This window comes from Triticum urartu, chromosome 3 (assembly GCF_003073215.2).
Source record: "Triticum urartu cultivar G1812 chromosome 3, Tu2.1, whole genome shotgun sequence".
In the NCBI taxonomy this organism is placed as follows: domain Eukaryota; kingdom Viridiplantae; phylum Streptophyta; class Magnoliopsida; order Poales; family Poaceae; genus Triticum; species Triticum urartu.
Genome location: NC_053024.1, coordinates 23,699,473 through 23,712,871, shown reverse-complemented (window position 1 = coordinate 23,712,871; position 13,399 = coordinate 23,699,473). Strand labels below are relative to the sequence as shown.

General features: G+C 46.8%; 1 long non-coding RNA gene across 1 annotated transcript; it reads left to right on the top strand.

Moving 5' to 3' along the window:
- The first annotated feature begins 10,097 nt into the window (after positions 1-10,097).
- LOC125547757 lies at positions 10,098-11,820 on the top strand. Its single transcript, XR_007300756.1, has 3 exons — positions 10,098-10,228; positions 10,318-11,163; positions 11,452-11,820. It is a non-coding gene; the product is annotated as an uncharacterized LOC125547757 (long non-coding RNA).
- The last annotated feature ends 1,579 nt before the right edge of the window (positions 11,821-13,399 follow it).

Sequence of the window (13,399 nt, the reverse complement as noted above, 5' to 3'; positions counted from 1 at the left end):
TTGCTTTTAGAATACAAGCATGCCGATAACCAACAAGACTATACATTAGGCTCATATTTGGTTCACGTTTAATTATAGTTATTCACTAACATACCAGTGTGTGTCAAGTTGTCATAGTATGTTGATGAGACTGGGGAGATTTTTGTTACCTAGTATAGCTCAGCACGTATGAGTTTTTGATTCTGAGGCTTCGAGTAGAAATCAAGCCTCATAGTCTCCATTTTGCTGTACATGTCAACAAGCCACTGTTGGATAAGACGCCCCCCAAACAATAGGATGTTAAAAATTCCTTCCCTGATCTGCAACTTGAAACAGTAATACTCCCTCACACTAACATATTTTTTAGACTCAGTGGCTTCATCATCATCTTGTTCTTCGTTGTCATCTACAAGATGGTTGCGGCAAAGAATTATGAATAATGCTACAACTAAAGATTAGAGGAATTCATGGATGGGTCACCAATTGTTACGATACCATTACCTGCTTCTCGTTCATCGTCTTGGTTGTCGTCGTCATCGTCATTGCCTGCCTGAGCCGGTGTTGGTCCCTCATATGGCAGGCAACGGTTCCATCATGTCTCCCCAATTGGGTTAAATAATGGGTACGCTAAAGGATCATAGCATCCATAGTAGGCTCTGATGTACAAAGGATGGTCCCCTTTTGCATGCACAATAACACTTCTCTCAAAAGTGTGTTGAGGGTCAGTACCTTCAACCCACATTGCAGCCACCTGTGAAGCTGTAGGGGCATTGTACCTCCGTTGGTCCAATTTTATATTTGTGTTTAGTGTAATTTTATATTCCGCTAGGTCTGGAACTGAACCAAGGCTCTTAAAAGTCTTGACATATGGGTTGTTCTCCAGTATACGCAGAATCTTCTGTATGAGGTTGATATCTAGATCTGGAGAGCGCTTCACCCTATGTTCTAAGGCTTCGTCTATATCATAAATCTATAGCTGCAAATGCCTGGGTCTGTGATCACCTGGTACAAGATGGTCTAGACGATGGTACAACTGACCATGAGCACGGAAGGTGTATACACCGGTTCTTGCCGCGGTGTTGACCCGTTTGTCCAGGGTAACTCCAAGGCTTGTGAAGGAGAAGTGGGAGTTGAAATATCGAATGTGCCGCCTAAAGTACTTTGCATCCTCATCTACCTGACTTGAAAATAATCGCTGCAGCTCTTGAGGAACCTCTGGGATAAATACCTTGACCTTACCTTTTTTGCAACAGAAGGCTGGACCTTCGTACTGGAACCTAATTGCTCCACAATGGATACAATCTTTTACTCGCTTCAAAACATGATGCTTGGTGGGTATATTGTGGTAGACGTAGTCGTAAGGATCATGAGTCTCAAAAGCATACGAACCATCAGTTGTCACTCTGTACGATTCGAAGTCATTACCTGGAAAGTCACGAGCAAGAATTAAATCCGGGGTCGCAAAGAATAGTGACTCACAACAGTAATGAATTATAATCTCATGGTATAAGTAACCTTGTGCGCTGAAGCGGCTACTCTCCTCCTCCTCCTCCACATCATACACAGTCTCTCCCTCCTGGGAGGTGCCCATGTTTTCTATGGGAACACAATGATTGAATCAGCTAAATATAATAACTGTGGGTACCATTATGGGAGGGAAGACAACACACCTTCAATTTGAGCATCCGGTCTCATTGGTTCGAAAATTCCGGCTACATCAGAGTCCTCGTCAATGTTGCTGACTCCTGGAAGACATAGGAAAACCAACCCAAGAGAGTAGACAGATTTATCAAATGTATAATAGCATTCTCAATGTGAATATCAAGCGGCTTATGCGTTTAAGATCCCCATCAAACCAAACTATGCAATTCAATCAGACGGTTAAATACATAGATGGTTGTTTTGTATGGCAGTTGTGCATGGTGACTGGCATATGGATCCAGATGTCTTACCAGCATGGTCGTACTGGTCGGATGAGGCACAAGTCGTCCACTTTCTTTTCTTGTACTCGCGAACCCGATATAATAAGGCATCTCTCTGGTCCGTGCTCATTTCCAAGTATTTCGTTCTCTTACGAATGCGCTCCTTCTCGTAGCAGGCAGCTGAATCTATATAACGTAAGGTAGAAGTCTCATGTCATGTCGAAAGGACATTGTGCTGTAATATAACAGAATGAATAATTGCTGGTAAGTTTCAGCATACCTTGTGGTTCAATGGACGTACTGAAGATAAAACTCGTGGGCACAAAGTCATGTTGTCCGTGCTCTCCTCCTGCCTGTAAGACGTTACTATTGTGTTCAGCTGACCTTGATCCAGTCCGTAAGACGTTACTATTGTGTTCAGCCGACCTTGATCCAGTCCATAAGACGTTACTATTGTGTTCAGCCGACCTCGCTCCCCGTACGTAAGTTGGATTCCTGTGCAACCAATCATCAGAATCGTCCTCCTTTGTCTTTGGCTCTCCAACCAGCGTGTGTCCCAGACGGGTGATACTGGAATGTGCCAATCCATAATGTGTGATACCTACCGTTGATGTAGAAACTTGTGGGATGATAAGCATTCCAGCTTCAGTCCACAATTTAGGTGACATTGCAAGTATGAACTGAAAACAAATGTTGGCGCTCTGACCAGGTGACGCTTCCTCGGTAGATGGTTGGCGCTGTTTGACACTCGCAGCGCCGGTTGCAGTTGTCGCTTTGTGCCGTGCCACGGGAAGACAAGTACCCTCGGAGATTTGTACCGTAATGGCTGAACCTGTTTTGAAGAAGAGCAGACAAACTCATAAACCCTGATGAAGATGTGTCATTAATACAGTGGTATTTGAAGGTGGTATTACCAGGTGAAGATCGCGAGTACGAGCTGTGAGGTAATTCGACAGTAACACTATCAGCTACAGCTTTTTTTGCAGGCGAGCCAACCGCAGCTTGTGTAAGTGTTCTGCTCTTTGTTCGTCTATTAGTCAAGCATACCAATTATGGGCACTCCTTTTTCGCCCAACATTAGCATCTCCGGAATGTAGAACAGTAGTCGTGGAGTCCCCTGTACATCTTGCATCTGACATAACGCAGGAGTCAGACGTACAAGCAAAATGAGTAAATGGTCATTCAATAATTATGATATGCAGAGTATGAACATACCATTTGTGTGTGTGTTGGTTATGTTGCTCAAAGGGGTACATTCCTTGGATCCTAACGAAGCATGTGCCTCAGGTGCTAGTTGACCACTAACAATATTCAGAGTCTGAGCCTTCTTTTCTTGTCGGGACATACGACGTTTTTCGAGGAATGCTGCTCTCTTCTCATCAGACAGTCGGGCATACCATGTATTCTTTTTTGCTTGTTGACTATTAGTAGTGACACTTTCATTCTCAATGGTAGACGAGTTCGTTATGTCTGTAAATGGCGAACGATGCGTAGTCATTTATGGAACTTTGTCTGAATTACTCTACGTCATCTTATAGGAAAAACACAAATATTAAGAAGAATCAAACAAAGTACGGAAAGAGGTGAAGAAGCAAATGCAATAACCAGACGCTGGAACAGCATGTGCAATGTGCGACTACAGAGTTCGGAGCAAGCAACATAGATAAAGTGCAGGACTGAAAGTCGAGCAATACATATATTTGCATTGTAAATTGATTTATTAGAAGAAGATATAAACAAAGCTTTAATTAACAGCAAGGCTATTGGATCTGGACACCAAAATAATGAATTGAATAAGTAGAACTTCAGAGAAACTACCACTATTTAAAAAGAGAGCTGTTGTATTGATCAAATGAATAGGTTATTTTAAAATGAAAAGGCCTTACCGCAGAGATGTTAATTATCCTAGAGAGTTAGAAGACCAAAAATTATTTAACCCACTATGCTAATTATCAAGAAGTATATACATACATTATTTTACAAATGAGGGTGTATACAACAAATCTCAGAGTATATAGTACCATATGGAGTATATACCTATGATACTGGCAATACCATTAGTATATACTCCCTCTGTCCGTAAATACTTGTCATCAAAATGGATAAAAAGGGATGTATCAAGACGTGTTTTAGTTTTAGATACATCTCTTTTTATCCATCTTGATGACAAGTATTTTCGGACGGAGGGAGTACTTGATTGTCAGAAAGGAGTATACTACTACAAAGATATGCAACTGAAGCAAATTCATGATCCAACTCAAGCATCGACGAATTTGCATCTGGTGAAGAACAGATCGATTCTCCATATTTAACTTAGCTCATGTATGTATGTGATTAATCTGACCAGGCTCAAACAATGCCTAGAACTGAGAGCAGCAGAAACACCAACAAAAATTAGAAGGTATTGAACATGGTACAATTACACCAAAAATTGCAGCAGCAAGTAGGAAGAATGTGAGGGTAAAGCACCTACAGCGTGGAGGTCCGGCGTGGGCTGTGTCCTGGCGGCGCGTGGACGCGGCGGCCCGGTCAAGTTGTTGTATACTATGTCGTAGCTGTAGTTCCTGATAACAAAAATAAATATAATATCAGAGCTAATTTATTGTTAGTGAAAAGGTGCAGAATGTAAGAAGGTATGAAATCAACCATTGTGTGTATGCATGTCAGATACATAGTTCTAGCTAGTGCTCCTTCAGATACATATGTAAATTAAGCTCAGCTCCTTTCAGCACATGGATAGAATGAATTTTAGCAATGGCCAGCTACATAACAACAGGGATTCTGAAAAAAAGAAGAGAAAACATCTCGTTGATCGTGAAGCAGGTATGGGAGGGAGTATGGACATGATTCGTACGTACGGTAGGCCGGCCGACTCACGGCCAGACTTATCGATCCCGACGATATGGGCATCCACATTAAAAGGAGACATGAAGAGAAGGACAAACAACGCATCCTGGAGTAGCCATGCAGACCCGGTGAAGGAATTGAAGATGGACCTTTGTAGGCGGCCGTGCGAGGAGAGAATGGTGTCAACGGCGTCGTGGATGGGTCGGCCTGGGCGGCGGGCGCGTGAACGGGGCGGCCCGGGCGGCGGGCCGTGAATGGGGCGGTCCGGGCGGTGGCGCGTGGACGGGGCGGTCCGGCGGCAGCGTGTAGACGGAGGCGCGTGGACGGGGCGGTCCGGGCGGTGGCGCGTGGACGGGGCGGTCCGGTGGCGGCGTGCAGACGGAGGCCTAGGTCGAGGGCGGTGGCTGGCGGGGAGGATCTGGGGAAGAGGTGGGGCGAAAACTGCACACGCCGTCGGGGCAGCGACGTGATGGTGAGGTTTTTTTTGGACGGGGTGTTAACCCAATGGCAATGGTGGGTAAGTAATTACCGTAATGGCATGGTGGGTAATTAAAGTATAAAACACGTTTAGTATGCTGGAGGGATGTAGACCATCAGATTGGAGGTTTCGATGGGTAGGATGATTTGGTTCTCCGTCCTCTCGTGCTTTTATAGGGGTAGTAGATGATGGCGCAGGTGGTCGTGCACTGTCGGCGATCAACTACCTTGCCTTACATTGTCCCCTTGTCACACTTTAACATTCATTGTTGCCATATCATGAGCTACATTTTAACTAGTATTGATTTAGATTATATGAAGACAGTATCTTTCAGGTAAATTTGCCATGTATCATGATGCTGCCAAGTATTGCGTCCACAGAGATAAATCTGATTGGTGTGAGCCAGTGCATAAATTGTGGTCGCTGGATGTTGTAATCGGTTGCTGGGTATTAATTAATTTTGGAGACGGTTCGATGTTGGGCTCGGCGGATGGATCGACCAAGCATGCCTGGCGGTGGAGTATGCTTGATTAGTGCGTGCAGGGAAGATTAGTACCGACATTTACTCTCAATGATCGACCATGGAGTCGCTGGGTGCATTAACTTGGTGAGCTCGACGAGTGAACTATACCAATCTGTCGGTGCATGTGGTCGTGCAGTGCTGGAGATCAACCACCTTCCTTACTTTCTCCATCTTATGATTCATTGATGCCATATTCAGAGCTAATAGATTTTAATCATTAATTTAGTTTATATGAAGAAATGTCTTTGGAGTATTATGTATGACACGGCGAACCGTATTTTGCTTCGACGTTACTAAATATCAATTTTATTATGCAAGTGGCCTTGGCGCATCAGGATCATATACGGCAACACTGAAGCAGAATATGCGCCGTGCCGCTGCTATCTTTGGTTGTATGCTCCACAAGTGGCGCCATTAGGGATGAAGTTGTACAGGTGTAGCCCTAGTGCCGGATCCAGGCGCATCGAACCATTCGACGTGCCACCATTGCAAAGTCTCGATCGACATACACCGCCATTAGGGCATCTCGAACGGCGACTCTCAAACCACACACATACGTTTGAACCGTGCTGTCTTGACCGTGGAAGCCTTCCAACACGGTCCTGTATCGATCCGCAGGGCTATCCGGACCTTGATTTTCCCGCAAACCGTAACGAAACATGGAGGGGTTTTACGGAAGTTCGGACATAAGAATGATGGAGTTTGACGCCGCTGGCCCACCCGAAAAGAAGGCGGAGCCCATGCTTTTGTAGCAACACGCACTGTTTCGGCCCCAAAATTCCTACTCTCTCCACCCAATTCCCGCCCTTTCTCCCACACTCTCCATCCTTCCGCCACCGACACATGGAACTTTCAGAGAACTTATCGGAGATGGAGGTGGCGGCGGAGGTGCAGGAGGATCCGAGCATCACGTTCGCTCGGAAGATCAGCTCGGCCATGCGGCAAACTTGCCGCGTCAAAGTCAAGGCCCTAAAGAAAGAGAAGCTCAAGAAGCCGATGGCCGCCGGTGGACGTGGTGGTGGCAGCGGGCATGGTGGTCATGGCAAACATGGCGGACGTTGCGGCGAAGTCCGCGGTGCCAAGACAAGCACACCAATAGTTCAAGCGGAGCCGTGGCCAGAGCCTTACAAGTCTTCGTACTTCTACGCCTCCAAGCAGCTCGGAACCACCGCCGGGACGGTGCCTTACATGGTCGAGATAAACGCGGCGCCACTCTTCTCCGAGTGTTCTTCGCCGATAGTTGTCTGGGTGCGGACGGTTGGCGGGGAGCAGATGGATGCGCGCATGATGTTTGCTACAATGCCTAGAGCGGGGGACCCGTTGTACGACAGCCCGGTCAGGGAGATGCTTGACATCATCCACGGCGGAGGCGAAGGAGGAGGATGTGGCGATGAGGATGGACCAGTCGAAGACTCGGATCTTACCTAGTCCGGCAACTACCCGCAGCAGCAGAGCTACCCCGCAGTGAAACCATCAATGCCAGGTGCGTTGGACGGGGCCATTTGAAACAGCGTCGTGCGTACTTCAGCGGCCTCAAAAGGTCGCTGGAGATCATCATTCATATTCGGGGTAACCCGTTCTGGCACAAACTGTAGCAAGCCGTCCATGTTCTGGAAACCCTGCGAAGTATAAAGTTGTTGATAGAAATCATGGACTTCCACCTTATCCTCCTCAGAATCCGCACATACGGATCCATCTAACCGCATCAGACCAACTATATGATTCATGCGTTTTGGTTGCTTTGGGTGAGCTTGAAAGTGGGTTGTATTGCGATCACCTGCGCGCAGCCAGCGAACTCTTGAGCGCTGCCGCAACCAAACTTCTTCTTGCCCGAGGGCTTCTCTAAGTTTCTGAGCTGTAGCCAGCTCCTCCCCCGAGGGCCCTCCGCCAACTGCATGCCGGCGCAAGCTCTCTATCTTTTTTTTTGCAGTTTCTTGACCGTTTTAGAGAGATTGCCGAATTCTTTTGCGCCCCATGCTCCCAGCTCGCCCTACATCTTGGAAAGAGTGCATGCGATACCTGCGAGACCTTGCCCTTGATGTAGTCGCTGCCATGATTCACTAACAAGGTCATCATAATCGGCATGTGATTGCCACAAGTTCTCATACCGAAATTGTTTCACTCCTTTCTTATATTTATGATTATTGAGCTCACGCAATTCAATTACAAGAAAACAGTCATCTGACTCTATGGAACTAACATGTCTAACCGGCTTGGACTCCTCAAAAAGATTTAATGTTGCCGAATTGACTAGAGCCCGGACCAGGCGAGCTTTGACGTTTGCATCGCCTTGCTGCATGTTATCCCATGTTATTCCACTCCGGCCCAGCCAATATCCTGGAGGGCACACTCCTCGACGACCTCGCGAAAGGCTCGCATTTGCCACTCTGGCCGTGCAACATGACTGAAGTTTTCGGTGCCATAAAGTGTTTCATTGAAATCGCCAGTGCATATCCATGCTTGATGTTCAATTCCGTATAAAGTTCTCATGAAGCGCCAACTATGATGACGGTTTTCCTCTCTTGGAGCTCCATAGAAACCAGTGAATCTCCAACCAGGAGAATCAAGACCGATCTTTGTGACAACCACATCGATGTGGCTCACACTAAAAATTTCAGTTCAACCGAAACTTCACTCGACCAAAACAATCCCACACCGCCACTAAGACCATTACTGTTGACAACGAAACATCCTGCAAATCCCAAAGTATTCTGCAGATTCTCGACTTTCTTCGCCCTTATTTTAGTTTCCATGATAAACACAAGGGCAGACCCTTCTTGCTTCAGAATGCTGCGAAGCTTGCGAACTGCCGCTGGGTTCCCAAGCCTCCGTTAGTTCCAGCTTATGCAATTCATTTGGACGGGCAGGGCTGTCCAGCAGCCTGTGCTGAGTTGTCGGGGGTAGGTTTCTTCTTCTTTCTTCCATCCTCATCGTGTCGTTCATCCATGTGTTCCTCATAGTGCAGCGGGGATGTATCGAGATCCGTCTTTTCTGCACCCGAGTCCATTAGTAGGAGTGGGCCATTAACCCTCCTATATTCCTGCCGAGGTACATCTTTCCTCTTGATAGGGTAATTCTTGACCGGAGAGTTTACCTCGGGAGTGGCTTTGCTAGCACCAACATTGCTCGAGTTTCTAGACTCCCTCTTGCTTTGATTGGCAGCAGTACCTTGTTTACTCGAGCTGTCATTTGATGAAGCTTTCTTCCGTTCATCCGAGGCCCGGAAGGAAGATTTCCATGGATGTCCCTCTTTCCCGGAGTAGGGCAATAGAGATCAAAGTGCCCTAAGTAGCCACACGAGAAACAAAAATGCGGGACATTCTCATACTGAATATCATATAAATCTCGCCACTTTCTTCTTGCTGAATCAATCAGAATACATCTCCTTAGTGGCTTGCTCACATCAACTGAGACTCACGCACGCAGATAGCCCCCCATATGGTCAAACTGCACGGACGTAGCTTCTTTATCTATTTGCTTTGCGATCTCAACCCCCCATGCATCATCTCTGAGATTGTATGGGAGGTTCATGATCCGTGCCCAAAGATGTAGCCGGTCAAATTTTACTTCATCTGGACGCATGCAATCCTCAAAATCAGCAACGATCACCGCATGGTTGCTAACATGCCATGGTGAGCCTGCCCAAATTCTCTCTATGTCCCGCTTCGATTCCAGCTCCACCAGAAACATATTATTCCCCATAGATCAGAACTGCAGACCCCGGGGATTACCCCAAGCCGGGCAAAGAGCATTACCTATCGTCTGGATATGAAGTAGGTTTCGGGGTAGCACCTTTCCCTGCAAGCAGTCATTTCGTCGGAGTCTCGTCCTGGCAATCATCTAGGATTAATGGAGTTGCCTCCTCATCCGTGATGCCAAGCTTTCCCAGGGCTTCTTCAAGATGAACCCAAGCCTCTCCTGGCGAACCCGGAGTAGCCCGTGCCGCCTTGCCACGATCTGGATCCCCTCGAGGTAGAGGGGCATCCTCCGTCGCCTTGCCCGAACCCGATGCAGACATCGTGATCAGCTCGTTCGCGCCCCGCCGGTGTAGATCGGATGTGCGCCGCCGTCGCTACGCGGAAACCCTAATCGCCTCTGAGGGAGGCTCCAGGTTTTACAGAGAAAACTTCGGCTAGCCTATGACCAAACGGGGGGTTGAGGATAAGAAGATGGGAAACACTTTCTATCATATGTCTGAAGGAAAGAGATCGCCAGACCACTCCTACGCCGTTGATTCCTGTTCCATCTCGCGGCTGTGATGCGTAGCAAATCCCGTTGTAATTCCCATATTTTCTCGTCCCATTCCTCTCTGCCCCGATTAATCGGCCGCTTTGAAACACCCCCACCCACCCGCCCCCAATCCCCGTAACCTCTTCCTCCCACTTGTCTCTCGCGTCTCCCTGTTCTTCCGATCTGAATCATATGCACGTCGTTCTGCACCGAGCCGTAGATGATGCCACCTCCCCGCCGTTCTCAGCAGTACATTCTTCCCCCAAACCCCTGGTAGGGATCTTGCCGAGATCCTCCTCCTTCATCCCCACCTTGCTGATGCATCGTCGCTGATCCAGGAGTCTTCGTTGACCTTCAACAACCGAGCACAAGGAGGACGTGAGGCTCACTAGCGGCATGGCGAAGGTTGCTGTGGCAAGGTATCTGGAGGGCGGTTCTTCATCGCAATGAGGAATGACCCTCCACTCTGTTCGAAATCTTCCCTCGCCTCTCCTCATCTCCCCGGCTAGCTTATGACTCATTTTTCGTCTTGATCTGACAGTTCAGATTTATATGCTTCCAACTAATATGAGTTAGGTTGAGATAAAAAAATCATGCATCATAGTACTGTTGCTAATTCCAAATTACAGTTTTATGCTTCTTCTGTTTAGATAGTTGTTTCCAGCTAGACTTCTTCTTCTTTTGCGTTTTTGTTTTTGTTATACTCAGCGCCTTTGAAATGTAAATATTGTCCATCTTCCATCAGGTGCTCTTATACCTACTTCTGTAATAATATTTCCTCCCCTGCCATGCTTCCTAATTATAATACATGTTCTTCTTTGGTTTAGATAATTTTACTCCATTGATGTTGTGTATAGATCAAACTGTCTCTTATTTTCTGATATGTAATTCCGTTGTACAGATGTATTGCGCCACACGATGCTAATCATGCATCGTTAGTTTCCTGACCGACCGCCTGAAGACATCGCTTGTGCTTAACTCCACCACCAGCTCACTGACGAGCTCGTAGCCCCGGTGCTTAACTCCACCAGCATCGGGTCCAGCTCTACCTGCAGTTTTGGCCTCTAATCCACCTTGCTGGAATGCTGTCTCGGTTTGGGAATGAGGCCAGCAGGGATAGGCTCTCACGCCATGGTGCAGGGTGACTTACTAGGCGATGTTGTATCACAACATCACATACACAGGTAGGTGACGAGGGTGAAGCACATGGGAATCCCGATTGATGCACTAGTTTGAAATTGGATTGCACATATTGTTAATTCATCATTAACGAATGCAAGAAACATAGTTTGTATTGTTCCTTTTTCCATTGGTACATCTCCATTATTTTAAGCATGATTGTCGTGGAATTTGTTCATCTCCATAGCTCTTCAATGATATACCCCGACAATGATAGAGTTCTTCTCCATAGCTCTTGGATTTGTTCATCGATTTTTGTTAAATTTGTCACATGATTATGTCTTGGATTGCAGGAAGCATAGAAGAAGGTAGTAAGATGCAGCATGCCTTTCCACAAGGTCATGGTGCGAGAGATAAGGTCTTCGTACTCGCTTGTAGTTCATGACACTGGCGTAGATGGTGCGGTGCTTCACGATCACCATGGAAGCAAATCCAAGAGCTATGGAGAAGAACTCTGATATACGTGAAAATAGTATGATGATGATTTAGAAGCAAAATGTATATCTTTGGGAGTGGGGGTCTGCATTGTGCCCAGGCGATGCAAAACCTGAGCATATGCGTCTTTTTTGTTGTATGGAAGCAAATCCTCATGTTTTTAGATGCAAGTTCAATATTCCTTGGAAGCAAGTTCTCAGTTCTTTGGACCTAAAAAACAAATTCTTTGGAAGCAAAGTCCCAATTTAAATGACCTGTTGCAACTACCGAATTAGTGATCGAAGCTATCTCAGGTTACAATGGAAGCAATCTTCATGGGTGAATGTAATAAACAAATTCTACCAAGATTGAAGTAATCGCCGATTGCCATGGAAGCACTGTGTGACCGATCGAAGCACAGATTTCAACTATATGGAAGTAATCTTCTGTTGTCCCGGCCCAGAAGAAAATTCTAATCTTTTTGAAGCAGTGTTTTCTAGCTAAAGATTTTTAAAGCAATGTTTGATAGAAACAATTTTAAACATTCAAGAGGTCTTTTTTGGTATAGTCGAAATAACTTTCTAGTCGCTTGAAGCATGTTTTTGTTTACATAGTAGGCACAAATACGATGAAACTTGATCGGAGCAGTTGTCAGTTACTATGGAAGCAATTGTTTTGGCCGATTGAAGCAAAGAAATTCTAACACGATGGAAGGAATCTCTCCATTACCAAACATATTCTAACTAGATGGAAGCAAACAGTGTTCACCATGGAAAAACTTCCACAGGCTCACGTGTACAATGCAGACTCGAAATAAGGATTGAAAACAAAATGTATGGAAGCAAACCGCATGCATGGAAACACACAGCATGGAGCTCAATCAATTTGATATGCCCTGATTATTAGGAGTAGTTGGTAGGAAACAAATTGATTCCATTTAGTGCAAATGACGCATGCAAACTAATTAATGGGTCGCACTTTTTAAGGAAGCAATCCCGCGTGAGGATGTACTGCCGAATCTGATGGTCATGATGCTTCTCATCCTACGGTCAATGACTAGTCTGATACATTGCAAGGGATCAGTAGTCCGATCTCTGCGTCCGTTATGAAAGATGGAAGACCATGCGTATCGTCGGTTACAGTCTTACAGAGTGTTTGGCAAAAAATACCACTTTAGGGGTTTGCGTCCCACAGAACTATCATTTTAAAAAAATGACCGAAAACAATCAAAATTTTAAAATTTTGTGACTAAAAACTACCACTTTCAGATAATGACCAGTTTAGATGATTTAAACGTGTTTATAACAGGCGGGACCCATCTGTCAGCGCTGACGTGGCGTCAAAGTCAACTTCATAGGAGAGCAGACGCTGCTCGCCTCGCCTATCCCCGAGATCTGGGGCGTCAATGGAGTTTCGCCGGCGTTCCACCCGGCTGCGACGACCGGACCGCACCAGGGTCCTCCCCGACGACCTGCTCCTCCCCATCCTCGCCCGCCTCCGTTGCGCCCGGCCACCACGCGCACCGGCCTCATCTCGCGTCGGTGGCGTGGCCTCGCCGCCCGCCTCCGCGAGATCGTCTTCCGTGGCGTCACCCTCCACAGGCTTGAAGCGACTCGGTCGTGCTCGCTGCCTCCATACCGAACGCCACCAACGGCCTCGCCAATGTTGAGGCCGGCTCTGTGAGCTCGTACGGGCAGCGGCCGCGGCCGAGCGTCGGCCTAAGCGTCACCATCACGCCCAACTGGTCGTCGCCTGGCGCCGACACAAGCCAGCTCGTCGTGCGGATCGAGTACGACGCCCCTGTGAAGGAAATATGCCCTAGAGGCA